Here is a 14,051-nt window from a genome sequence, read left to right as displayed (position 1 = left end):
GCCTCTTTGGTCACGGAGCTCCCTCCATCTCTTGAACGCCTGACTGAGGTTTACTCTTGTTTTTCCTCTTCTTCTATCACTCTCCTTTTTGCTCTTCTTTGCCTCCTCACACAGAGGAGCTCCTTTTCTTTTGCTAGGCCGTTTTTCACTTGTCTCCAAACTTGTCTGCCATTGTGCCTAACTCCTCATAAGGACCAGCTCCAGTCCCTGATTGGCCAACCGACCAATTTTGCAATACATGACGCGTTTCCTGCTGTAAAGCAGATTTTTCCGCGAAATTTGGGCACTGGTGGCAGAAGCTTATTGCACAGCCACTAAGTAACCTATGTAAACGCTGATAGTCTGATTTTACTGTGGCCACTACCCTGTGCAACCCACATTATTTTCATAATGATATATTTAGGAAAAGATGCTATCTGTTGCCTCTTTAAGTTTCTTTATTTTATGACCTAATACTTGCAGAACTACAACGACATCAGCTGATGTGACTTCAAAATAATAAGAGTCCCATATATCAAAGTATCTCACCTCCTTCACCTTTCTGTCCTGTGTTTCATCCTTCCTGAAATCAGAGTTTAATATTTACAGATTTAATTATTTAGATTTACTTTTTTAAAAATGAATTCCTAATTTTGTTCACTATTTGTTCACTTAATGTCATTGCTCAGCCAAAGATATTTCTATAACCAGAGTATATGTGGCGATGAAGTCACTGAACATCACGCTTAATGTCCCTGCTGAGTTCCCGTAGGGTCCAGATGTGCCGTGACACAAATATATGTGTGTTTTGTATTCAGTACATTTACTCAAATACTTTCTATTTTCTGCTACTTTATACCTCCACTACACCTGAGAGGGAAATATTTTTACTGCACTACATTTATGTGACAGCTTTAGTTACTTTGCAGATTATTAATACAAATATAAATAACAAACAAATTATGATGTATTATTTTTAGTATATACTATATGTATTGTACTTTAAACATATTTTAGAGCTAAAACTTTTGTACTTTTTCAGTTTTTCTTCCACCGCTGCTCATGTTGTCCTCCTGCAGGAATACCTGGTTGAAAACATCTGTTGGAGTAATGTTTCTCGTTTCCATATTGATGCAGTCTTTCATTGATAATTCTGTTGATGTTTAGTGTGTGTGCGCTCTCAGGTCAGTATCTGTAATATACTAACTGAAGATCTAACAGCAGTGCATTATGGGCCTGTGTTACTGGGAGAAGTAATGAGATTACAGTAACCTCCAGGCCAATTATTAGAGCCGCAGCAGAGCTGAGCGGAGCAGAGAGGCCATCAGGCTGAAAACAAGCAGGCTGATGTGATTATGTAGAACGAGGCCAGCTGCGTCCTGGACAACATGTTTCATGTCATATTCATGATTTATTGATTTATTCATCCACAGTTAACCCTTCATGTTGATCCAACCTGCGGACCAAAGAAGAAGAAACACAGTGACAACACAACAAAGACTGATGAAGAGTGGTCTGATCTGTGATATGAGGAGGGACAGTGATGGGAGTCTTTGACAACAGGAAGTGATGTTAAACCACCGTATGGGTTTTTCCAAACATCAGCAGGTTTTTGTTTGTAGGAGAATCAGATGCAACATATCTGGGTGAAGATGACTTTAATGGTCTGTGCTGGAGACCAGTGGATCATACTGGTTACTCCCCAACATGTCAGTGACTTTCTGTCTCCACATGTTGGAGAGCAACTGTGTTCAGACCTACAGGGAACCAGTAGGAAGCCGGTAGCACTGAAGAATTTCTCTTCCTGTACCCCCCCCCCCCCCCCCTCCCCCCCCTCCCCCTCCTCCTCCNCCCCTGCTTCTTTACCTGTTTCTCCTTCTTCCTCTTTTTCCTCTCCTTCTCCCCCTTTTCCTCACTTTATTCTTCATCTGCTTCTTCTCCTTTATCTTTTCCTCCTCCTCCTCCTTCCTCTCCTTCGTCTTCTCCTGCTCCTCCTTCTTCTTTTTCTTCTTCTCCTGCTTCTTTACCTCCTTCTCCTTCTTCCTCTCCTCCTCCTCTTCCTCCTTTTCTTCTACCTTTCCTTCTTCTTATTCCCATTCTTCTTCTTTTTAATTCTTCTTCTTCTTCTCCATCTCCATCTCCTCCTTGGTCTTATCCTCCTCTTTCTTCTTCTATTTCTCCTTCCTCTTCTCATTCCTCTTTTCCTTTTCCTTTTCCTTCTTCTTCTTCTTCTTCTTCTTCAGACCTGTGGAAGCAGGTAAAACATAGCAGCACTGATTTTGACAGGTGTTTGTTAAAATGGAGTCAGACCTGTTTGACTCGTTGCTGAGTAAAGAATCCTTTTGTCCCCATTTTCACCTCTCACACAAAGAAAATCACCTCATAAACCTGAACCTGTGTGAACCTGCTGCAGCGCTCTGTACAGTATACCTGATTCACTGATGTTATTACATTATTATCATATTCATATCACAGCAGTGTTTCCTTTTGCTGATGAATCGTAGCAGTTTACCCTCGTCTCACCCAGAATCCACTGGAATGGACTTAATGGGTCTCAATTAAATGCTCTGTTTTATGAATGGACTTTAAAGCCAGTATTTGTGATTCTGATTACATTTGTTAATAATCATTTTGGATGGTTGTGTATTGCCTGTCACGCAGAACACAGTACATCCTTCAGAAGTTAATGTCTGTAACACTGGATATAAAAAGGATGACATCATAATCTAACAGTTTTAAAGGTTTTAACTTCTGAACTTGACATGAATATTAAATGTTGTATTGATGTCAGATGAGATGTTTGACCTGATATAATGAACCTGAGTTTAAACACTAACGACTGTAAAATAAAATACACAAACAGAGCTGCTGAAGTGACTTTCCAACAACTTTATTATTTTAAAATCCAAAAGGAAGTAAAAATCACAGTTGTAGGATGAAGTTAAATTAACAAAAATTCTAAAAACAAAAATAGAAAAATCTGTTATCATTTAAAGACATATTTCAGTTTTAGTTAAATTGTCAGCTGTGGTGAATGAAATATTTGTTTAAAACATTTTAAAAGTAAATGAAAGAAAGAATTAGACATCATAAATTTAATGTGATGATGTTTTCTTTCTGACTGAGGCAAATGTTTCACCACCGCAACAAATCGTGTCTGATAAGCCCATGTGTGCACTTTTTTATTTACTTTATGAAAGTAAATAAATAAATAAGCACACAATTAATTAAATAAATGGATAAATAGGAAAATAAATAAATGAATAACAATAAATAACATAAAATTAGCAGCTGATAAAAATAGAACAAGTTTATTGACGTCCTCCGAGATGCATCATGTTTTCCTGACAAGTCATTATGTTTTGCAATTTACTGTGTGGTGCTTAAAAAGATTATTTTACACACACACACACACACACACACACACACACACACACACACAGCTGAACTCTTTCATCTTAACTGTTATGTTGTTCTCTGAAGGTGTTGAAGACGTTTCCTTTTTTCCGTCAAGTCTTCACTAGATGGAGCTCAAAGCTCTGAACACTGTTTCTGTCTGAGCTGTAATATAAGTTTAAAGTTTCCTCTAAACATCTGAGTGATGAGTTGTTGTGTATTTTATTTTATTTATATATTTATTTTTTGTTGAGCTCACTTTCCATCGACCTGCTTCAAACGGTTTCTACTTCAGTTAGTCATTAACCTACATCTCCCAGCATGCTTTTCAACAACCATCAGAGAAGGTGTGTGAACTTGTTGCTCTCATGGGTCCTGTGTTTGGGAGGAAAGACAAACAGCAATAGTTTATTCTTATTCTTTTCCAGATAAGAGGAAGTAAAAAATATCTCCCCTTCTTCATTCTGGTCTGATGAGAGTCCTGATCCTGAATCTGCTGTAGAAAACACTGTTCAGTCTCCATGACATCACACTTATTTTACCAAATGTGAATGTGAACGCAACGAATGCAAGTAAACCCCCCCCAGAGGGTCTCAAGATGGTCATGAAGGGTCACAAGAGAATCAAAGGAACAATTAAAATGATCAAGACGGTCCAAAAATATTAGTAAACATGAAAAACTCTCCAAAATCCCCAAACTAAAGGCCTTGAACTTATTATGTCATAGGATATAAAGTCTGGGGAATGTAAAGCTCATTTGGGTACATAGGCTCCAGACTTTATACCCTATGACATCACAAGTTTGAGACGTACTCCTCTGGTTTATGGCTTTGACAGAGAGCAGCTCATGTCCACAAATACTGATTTAACTTTCCATGGAAATAACATGTTTGGAATTCTTGGTGTTCCCCTTTAAACCTCATACAAAGCTGGAAGGTTTAGTGTCTGACAGTCAGATAGGAGCACAAACCTTTAAGTAAATCCACAAGACAAAAACACTGAACCACTGCACAGTAACCACTGGAGCTGTGGAAGAGACGACCCCACAAATCCTGTGAGAGCACAAACATAGACGCCAACCAGCAGCTTATTTATACGGAGCTTCATTTGTACTAAAAAGGCCTCTAAAGAGTAAAAAGTATTAACTGATACGATGCTGAAAACAAAAGTCTCTTTGTGGTTGAATCGCTTGAAGCGGCAGTTTGAGAATTTAAGGTTAAAAGTATCTGAGGCGAAGCCGACGCACCAGTTACATTCGCTTCAGCCCCGAGCTAAGAGTTTATCCTCCGCAGTGTTAGATAACAGCAGCTCTACAGTCAGCTGCAGGTGAGTTACTGTAGAGGAGCAGCAGATAACAGCAGCTCTATCAGCTGCAGGTGAGTTACTGTAGAGGAGCAGCAGATAACAGCAGCTCTATCAGCTGCAGGTGAGTTACTGTAGAGGAGCAGCAGATAACGGCAGCTCTACAGTCAGCTGCAGGTGAGTTACTGTAGAGGAGCAGCAGATAACATCAGCTCTACAGTCAGCTGCAGGTGAGTTACTGTAGAGGAGCAGCAGATAACGGCAGCTCTATCAGCTGCAGGTGAGTTACTGTAGAGGAGCAGCAGATAACAGCAGCTCTATCAGCTGCAGGTGAGCTCCTGTAGAGGAGCGACCTCTGCGACTCTTCCCCACCAGCTTCTCAGAGGTAATGATAACGAGCTCTCCTCCTGCTGATTTCAACACAGATTTTCTGTCTCTCCCCATCCACTCCTCTCAGTAGCGTAGTGGTAGTGGAGTGGGCACCAGAGAGCTTTTGTGGTTTTGACATGATAACGATACAGCGTGTTTCGGGATTCATGTGACACCAAATAACTCACCCATCTCCCCCCGTAAGCAGGTAAAGTGTAACGAGGTAGGGAGGGGGGAACCCAGGAAAAACAGACGCTTTGCTATGTAGTTATGTTGTTGTGGCCCTAGGTAATATTTTAAAATAATAATAAAAATAGTAAAAGATAAATATTTAGATTTTTTTTCTTCCACCATTAGTGGCGCCCACGATGGATGATGGCGGCCTGAGCATTCGCCATACTGCCTTTGCCCAGGGCCAGGCCTGTACATCATATTTTGTACGCTATTACCTCCTCAGATTATTAGAAAGGGTGCAACTCATCAGTACGTCAGCTTACAGTAGTATAAAGGTCTATTAGCTTGTGACATTAGTCTTTCATAGAAGGAGATCATCATGACCATTTTGTCAAACCACTCTATCGATATATCTCCTTTAGTTTTCCAACGTAGCAGCGCTATCCTGCACCATGAGAATTGGTGAGTGTTTAGTCCACTTCCTTTTGGCAGCACACCTAATAGACAAAGCATCTGTGAGCATTTGAGACTTTTTAATACGTTTGAAGGTCCTACATTTTTGCTAAATTAAATACTTCTTAAAATCCTGCAAGCAGCCTTTGATAAAACCTCCAGCAGCAGAGCTTGTGTGGTGTGCGTTCAGAGTGCAGGTGAGGTCACTGCAGGTGATCTGCGGTGAATCGTCTCTATTGCTGCAGCTCAGCGTCACTTTAACTGATGACATGTAAGCCTTCAGCTGCACTCACACTGCACAGGAACTGGGGCACGTCATCATCATCATCACCAACCACCAGGGATGTTCAGTGGTAGAAGAAGTACTCAGATCCTCCACTCAAGTAAAAGTGGCAACACTGTAAATACACTCTGGTGGCTCCATAATTAGACACTTTAAAATGGGTCACTCTGCATAAGGAGTACTTTTCCTTTGGATACTTGAAGTACATTTTTCTGGTAATACTTAGAATTTTGAATGCAGGACTTTCACCTGTAACAAAGGTCTTAAAATATATATATTTTAAATTATATGTGCATTAGTTAATATTTTGTCCGACAAGTTACTGTCTTTTGTTGCTAGAAAAAATAAAATATTTTTTTATTTCAGGACAAGCTATGATTTTACATGCGTATTGTTAAGCTCATGTAAATCCCAACACATGTAATTTACATAATTTGATTTCATAGAAAATCTAATCAGCCATGAAACTGAAAACACCTGTGAGGCTGCACAAGACCTCTATTCTGTAATAATCCATCATAGTGTATAAGATGATCACGTGTGTGTAAAATCAAAGTAACCACCAATAGATGTTAAATACATGTAGTGCAGTAAAAAGTACAATATGTCCCCCTGAGATGTCGTGGAGATGAAGTATTAAGTTGCATGTTTTGGGAATATTCATGTGAGGTACAAGGACCTCATAATCGTATTGAAGTAAATGTTCTTAGCAGAGCTGTCACCACAAAGCCCCCTCAGCCACCTGTGCTGACTTGAACACCAGAGACTGCCATTCATTTCCTGTTTCCTGCCAACAGTCAACCACTGTGGCCATTATTCATGAACCTTAACCTTAAAGGGATAGTTTGAATTTTTTGAGGTGGGGTCATATGAGGTACTTATCCATAGACAGTTTATTACATACAGTAGATGTCTCTATCAGTTTGTAGAAGCAGGAGTTTGACACAGAAGCTAAACAATGTACTTCTGTGGACGGGGGCAGCAGCGAAATGTATTTTAAACACTGGGGGAAAAAAATCTATATCAGTGTAAGTGAACATTATATTGAGAATATTTTTTCTGCTTTACCATTTCGGGGAAGCCATCAACGGCTTCAGCTCCCTATCTATGCTGTCGTCAAAGCTTCCAGACTCCATTGACAAAAACAGTGATTTTAGTTTGCTGAACACAGGAGCTGCTGGTCTACTGCTGCCTTGATCAGTTAGTTTGTGTTATTGTGTGACTTTGGTGAATCCGAACTAACCATTTAAAATGCTAAAGTCACACAATCACACAAACAAAGTAAATAACTGAGGCAGCAGTAGACCAGAAGCCCCTGTGCTCAGTGAGCTAAAATTACTGTTTTTGTCAATGGAGTCTGGCTTTGAAGTGAGTGGGATATTGATGTTTATAAGTGGGACTTTTTTAGGTGTCTTAAATATGTGATGTTGCTGCCCCCGTCTACAGCAATGCATTGCTTAGAGGTTCCATGTTGGACTACAGCCCGCTTCTCCAAACTGGAGGCGTGCTGATTGACATCTACTGTATGTAACACACTGACTATGGAAAAGTACCTCACACAACCCAACGACAAAAAACATGAACCATCCCAACCTGGTTATCATCATAATAATAACAATAATGATAAAAATTAATGACTTTGATTTATAACACTGTCACACACAAAGTGCAGCTCAAAGTGTATAACAAATTAAAAACATGAGCAGAAACAAATGACTAAATGGATTAAAATAAATACTTTAATATATACACTATGTATGTATAACAGCTGCAACAACAGCAGTTATTTCTAAGCTGTTTTTGTGGGTAAATCTAAAGAACTGAGGGCTCAAATAACAGCACGTACATCCAAAAACGATACGTCCTGGTGCAAACACAAAAATACAAAAACAAGTACGCACACCAGAAACTGCTCCATTTGGAAACATTAATTGTATCATCACATGTGACGTTTCGGGCACCAGCCTTTCATCAGCCATGAACAAGATAAGGAGACAAACCTCTGTATGTACAACCAATGGAGGTCGCCCAACAGATCATGTGATAACACATGTAGCTATACAGAAACTGAGCACAACACACTGCAAAAAATTAAATTTACAAAGAGAAAATCTGAAATTTTCTCCTACAATTTCACCTTGAATTTGCATGTCATGCATGACATTTTTTTTAATCTGATGTTTCAGTCACGTGATACTCTAGGTACTGCTGGTCTTTTTGCAAATGTATTTTCTGTCAGTATATTTTTCTCTAAATACATTTTTTGTAAATGTATTTTTTTGTAAATGCATTGTACTCCTGTGTAATTCTGTGCTGGTTTTGCAGTGTGCTGTGCTCGGTTTCTGTTTATCTACATGTGTTATCACATGATCTGTTGGGCGACCTCCATTGGTTGTATACATAGAGGTGTGTCTCCTTATCTTGTTCATGTCTGATAAAGGGCTGGTGCCCGAAACGTCACATGTGGTGATATGATTAAAATTTCCAAAAGGTGCAGTTTCTGGTGTGTGAACCTGTTTTTGTGTTTTCATGAATCTAATGACATCTTCACCTGAATGTCATCACAACACAACACAAATCACAAACAGACGATGTCATCCTGCTGATTTAGGATCAGATTAGAAAACACTGAGCATCGACTTCTGTTTCTTCTGTTTGTAGTTGGGACGCCTTGTGTTTCCAGCTGTTAAACTTTTAAACTAAACATATACATATGCAGAGATTCTGGATTTTACATGAGCAGTAAAACAAAAATTATTAAAGGCACTTGAACATTTTTGTTGAAATCAGGGTGTTTAATTTGTTTTAAAACACCTCTGACTGGATCTTTGTAAGAGAAAGGACTCAGTCCCGTCCTGGTCCTGCACCTTCATTTTAATTGGCTGTCAAAAATAACCCGGGCTCATCCTTCAGTTCCACCTCAGAGCAGGAACCCAGGGGATGAAGCCGCCACGTGCCCGCGGTGAAGGGCTCTGCGTGGGCCTCGCTGCGGCCGTGCGACCTCCGCTTTACTGCAGCACACACACACTTTCTCTCTCGGTGTGGGCTGTTCACCATCTTTATGTAAAACCTATGTGGGAGGGGAGCACATTGCAGAGTGGGGCTTCAGAAATGTGATCCAAGTGAGAGGCAGTCTGCTGTTTTCACAGTGAGAAAGGCTCTCATGTTCAGGATATGTTAATTCTGTTCTATTTAACACCTCAGAGCTCGACACACTCTGCATCTGGCAGCTGTTTGATTAAAGAAGAAGAAGATAAAACTGAGGCCCTGTTTGCCTCCTCTAAGTCTGCTTTGTCCTCAGCTGCTGCTGCAGCTCTGGAGAGGAGAAAATTAGTTCATTTCCTCCTCTTTTTTTAGCAGCTGTACAGTCTCAGAAGCTCCAGCAGGTGGCAAAGCACTCACCTCTCCCTCCCAGCCAATCACAGCAGGCAGAGCCGGGAGTGGGCGGGACATAGGAAAAAGAGAGGGAGAGCCACAGAGCTGAGATAAAAGTAGAAAGAAGGAGAGTGAGCAGAACAGCAGAGACTCACGACTCTGAGGACAGAAAACTGAACTGTGAAGTGGGGAAGCAACAGGTCGGCACAGAGGAGGAGGAGAAGAAGAAGTGCGGCTACACACTTCTTCTTCTTCTGTGTTTTTCTGTCAGGGTTTCAAACTTCCTGGATTTGCTGCTGAGCGTGTGGTGAGGGGAGAAAGAGGAGGTCTGTTCAGAGAGCATGAGGAGGAGACAGGCTTCCTCAGGCTGGGAGGGTTAGGAGGAGGAAGGAAGTAAGGAAGCCAGTTTAGAGAAAAGCAACCCCCCTCTCCACCTCCTCCACCTCCTCCTCCTCCTCCTCCTCCTCCTCCTCCTCCTTCCTAACAGGGGCTGTAACAGTTGGTTTTGTTGTGCTGCTGCTTCCTGGTGTAAAGTGAAGCTGCACTTCCTGTGTCGGCTGCTGCTCTCAGACTGAACTTGTGAGTGAAGTGAAGCTGTCAGAATGGCTGACTGCTGCTCAGCCTGCAGTGTGAGCTCTGCGCTGACCTCAGACCAGCTCGGCTTGTGAGAGAAGCAGCAGAGAGAGGCGGCCATGGATCAGCAGCCTGAGGAGGAGCAGCAGCCTGCACAGGATGGAGCAGAGGGGCCGTCCTCCTCCTCCACCTCCACCTCCACCTCCTCCTCCTCCCCAGCCTCCAACACGGAGCTGCCCTCGGCGGCACCCGCCCCCCGCTGCCACCACACCAGCAGGACCTTCACCGGCCTGAGGATCTTCTGCAGGAGGTGAGTGTCCTCTCCAGCAGCTGGTCCAGGGTCAGATCAGCTGCTCACATCAAGTCACATTAACACAACTTTCTCTCACACACACACATACACAGAATCTGTTTCTACAACTTCAGAGCAACACTAAGAGGTTGAAGCTCTTAAGTTTTGAGTGGGCACCTCTTCTCCCTCCTCTGCTGCACAGGAAGTGATGCGTTGTGTGGCACATTTCCAGTTCAGAGTAAAACATCTCTGAGATGTGGTGTGTTTAAGATGACATGTGGAAACAGGACGTTGTGTTGGTGTTGAGGAAGAGGATCCGCTGTGTCGGTGATGTGAAGGAGAAAACGTGTTTTGCTTTTGTATCATAACTTCAGAGAGACGTCATTTAATGAAAGCAAAAAAGACTTCTCTTAGAAGAAGGTGAAAAAGGTGAAAGTATTTCAGAGAGCATTTGGACCAGGGGTGGCCAAAGTTTTCGGATTGTGAGCCAGATATAGAAAAATATAAAGAGTCAAGGGACAACAGTAGTAAATGCACAGTTTGAGACCAGTTACACGGCAAGAAAATCAGTGTTTCTAAACCAGAACACCTATTTATCATTAAAGAATTCAGCTTCTATCAAAACTACGACGCAACACTACTAACAGGTTAACATTGAACATCACAGTAGGTGAAAGTATTTGTCTATCTTCGTCTTTTCAGGTCTGCGAACACTAAGGTAAATGCTTTTATCGATAGAAATCAATCCATGTAGGTGAACATTATGTGTCTGCCCAATTCATATCTCTTGACCTGTATGTTATTTTATGCTCTGTACGGTGACCTTGGGTGTTTTTTAATAAATTAATAAAATTAAATGTATTATAGCAACATCTATTGTTCAAATGAAGAGGTGCAGTGGCAGGGTTTGCTGGTAGTTTATGTTTAAAACTTAACTGCAGACTGCTTAGAAATAGGCAACAGGTCTCAGTTGGCCCACTGGCCGTAGTTTGGCCACCCTGACTTCGACAGTGTCTGACCATTGTGTAGATTTTATCTTGGTTTTCTGTGTTAAATTTTTCCCCCGTTCAGTTCAGGAACTAGTTTATGATTTTTCAGCATTGATTTGTTATTCAACCGCCAAAAGTTGGTATTTATATGTGGTAATATTTGTGTCATGTAACCTCATGTGGGTTTAAACCATTGAAATGGTTCGGCGCATTTGTACTTTTATAATGGCTGCAGTGAGAGGCTCACTGGAACAGAAAAGAGGAATACAATTATAGATTGTGGTCTGTTGGTAGAACAAAAAAAACACATTTTAAGATGTCAGTTTGTGTTCTGAGGAGTTTTCAGAGGCATGTTTTGACATTTTGTGACTGTATATATTGCAGTGTAACCCTCTGAAGCAGTGACAGCAGCAGTGATCTCCTCTGCAGGAGCGTCTCGTTTCAGGTTCTCAAATGTGAGAATTTGCTGCTTTCGACTGAATCTTAAATCTTTGTGTTTCTGAGCGTTAGTCAGACATTTGATTAAGTCATTTTTGACGTTGTGATGAGCATCCATAACAAAAATACTTGCAGCCTACTTCTAAACTCCCTTCATATTTTGGCTGGTTTTACAGTTCAACCCAGTTTAACAGATGTTATCAGTTTGACCTTGAAATCAAACAGCTAAAATCATCTGGACCATGAAACTAAATATAAACTGAGATTTCTATCGCAAACAACTAAAAAGATAATCGACTGACGATCAAAAACGATAGTGAAACCTGTCTGACCTGAGAAGAAAAGCCACAGTTTTATCATTTCTTCTTGTCACTTCTCATCTTATCGACACTGATATGAACTCCTGAACTGTACAAAGTAAACTGTAGGCAAAAAGAAATTTGATGATTTCAAATTCTCAAATTTTAAAATGAGCTGTTTTTTGGTCTTTTGTTAACTAAGATATTTTTGTGTTTTGGACTGTTGGTCAAACAGAACAAGACATTTATTGAGGATGTTGTTTTGACTGATTGTCACCAGATGTGCTGCTAAAATCAATCCAACAAATCTCACAGTTTAAAGTAATGATGAAACTGTGGCTTTTTTCCCCCTCTTTTGGTCTGACAGGTTTCACTCTCATTTCTGATACTGAGTCTAGTCTTTTTTAGGTTTTCTCTGAAACTGAGGGACTGAACACCAAATTAAGAGACTGAATATCACCAGACATGTTGTTAATATTCATTCCACATATGTCAAAGTTCATATTTAGTTTCATGGTCCAGCTGTTTGATTTCAAGGTCAAACTATTTTAGAGGGTTGAACTGTAAAAACAGCCAAAATCTGAAGGGATTTTGGAAGCAGGGCTCCGATGAACATTTATTTTCATTAATATTTTGTCTTTAAAACATCAGGTATGGTGAAAGATGTCCGTCCCAGTCTCCAGGAGTCCAAGGTGACGTCCTCACATCTTGGTTTGCCGACCAAACCTCAAATATAGTCAGTTTACTGAGACGTAAAGAAAGGGATCAAACTGTCACATTTTAGGACCCTAAAACAAACTTTTAGTATTTTTGTTTGAGAAAACTGTTACAGGAAGAGATGAAATAATCTCTTCAAGTCTCTTTTGGTTATCAATGTGTCATTTAGATGAACTAAATCCAGCTTCGTACACTTGTTGTTTTGATGTGTAGAGACTGACTTCTCTGTAACATGACTTTTTATAACTGGCTGTGGGGCATCGTGCTGCAGAGTTACATGTTGTTGATGTGATCTGATTAAACCTCTGCTGCTGTGCTGCAGGAGGCGATCAGGCTGCTGGAAAGTCCTCCTCTAATGGAAGATGGAGATAAAAACAGAGCAGCTGATATTTCATTTGAAATTAACTCTGTGGTGTATTTTAAATGTAGCTGAGCTGAACTGACGGGTCATTGGTGCAGTGAGACTAAAGTCCCGGAAACAACAAACCGACATGAAAAAAATAGTGACGATGAAGGTCGACTGTTACGGTACCTGTGTCTCAGCCAAAAAGTTGCACCTGAACACACCGCAGAGACAAAGCTGACGGCAAACCAGCACGTGCGTTCAACACCTGCGTGAAAGGAAATGACTCTCCATACCAGCAGGCGGCAGTAGACTGTATTCGTTATTAAAAAGGGAAACAGGAAGATTGACAGGACAGATTCAAGAGGCTAGTTGCCAGTTAGCACATTAACAACACAATGTTGAAAGAACAAATGATATAAACCATGTGCCAGTGAAGATTGACACAAACAATCACAATCTGTTTCTGTTAGAGAGCTCAGTGACTAAAAAATAATCTTGCCTAATATAATAACTTTGTTTCGATCTCACTGCTACTTGACTTTAGCTGTTTGTTTACTTTCCTCACTTCAGTTTCTCTTCTTGTGCACTGAGGTGAACAGCCAATCAGAGTGATTTCATTCACCGATAGGCTCCACCGGCTCAGACGCTGATTCAAGATGTTGAATCGGCTAGAAAACAGCGGACAAGGGCCAACGGTGTGGGGCTAGGGCGTAAGACGCTCACCGACGGCCCCACATTGATGGATGGCCGATCGGGACCTCTCAGGCACCGCTAGTGATTTTCACTGCTTGCACATGCACTGCATTCAGAGACATTTCTGTTTGCGCCTTTTCACACACGTCCACATGAAAGTATCTTCAATCAGATTGATTTAACCCGTTACGTGCTGCAGAGTAACTGCTTTCATTCACATCACAGCTCTGAATATTGATCCTTGCTCCCGTTCACACATGACCACACACAGGGAATGTTCCAGAACTTTTCAGGGACAAACTGCATGTGTGAAAAAGGGCTTATTTTAAATCTAAATGAACTGAAACGAGTGACGTAGAGAATTGTTGTTGGA

Source organism: Epinephelus moara, chromosome 20 (assembly GCF_006386435.1).
Source record: "Epinephelus moara isolate mb chromosome 20, YSFRI_EMoa_1.0, whole genome shotgun sequence".
NCBI lineage: Eukaryota > Metazoa > Chordata > Actinopteri > Perciformes > Serranidae > Epinephelus > Epinephelus moara.
This window is presented reverse-complemented; position numbering follows the sequence as displayed.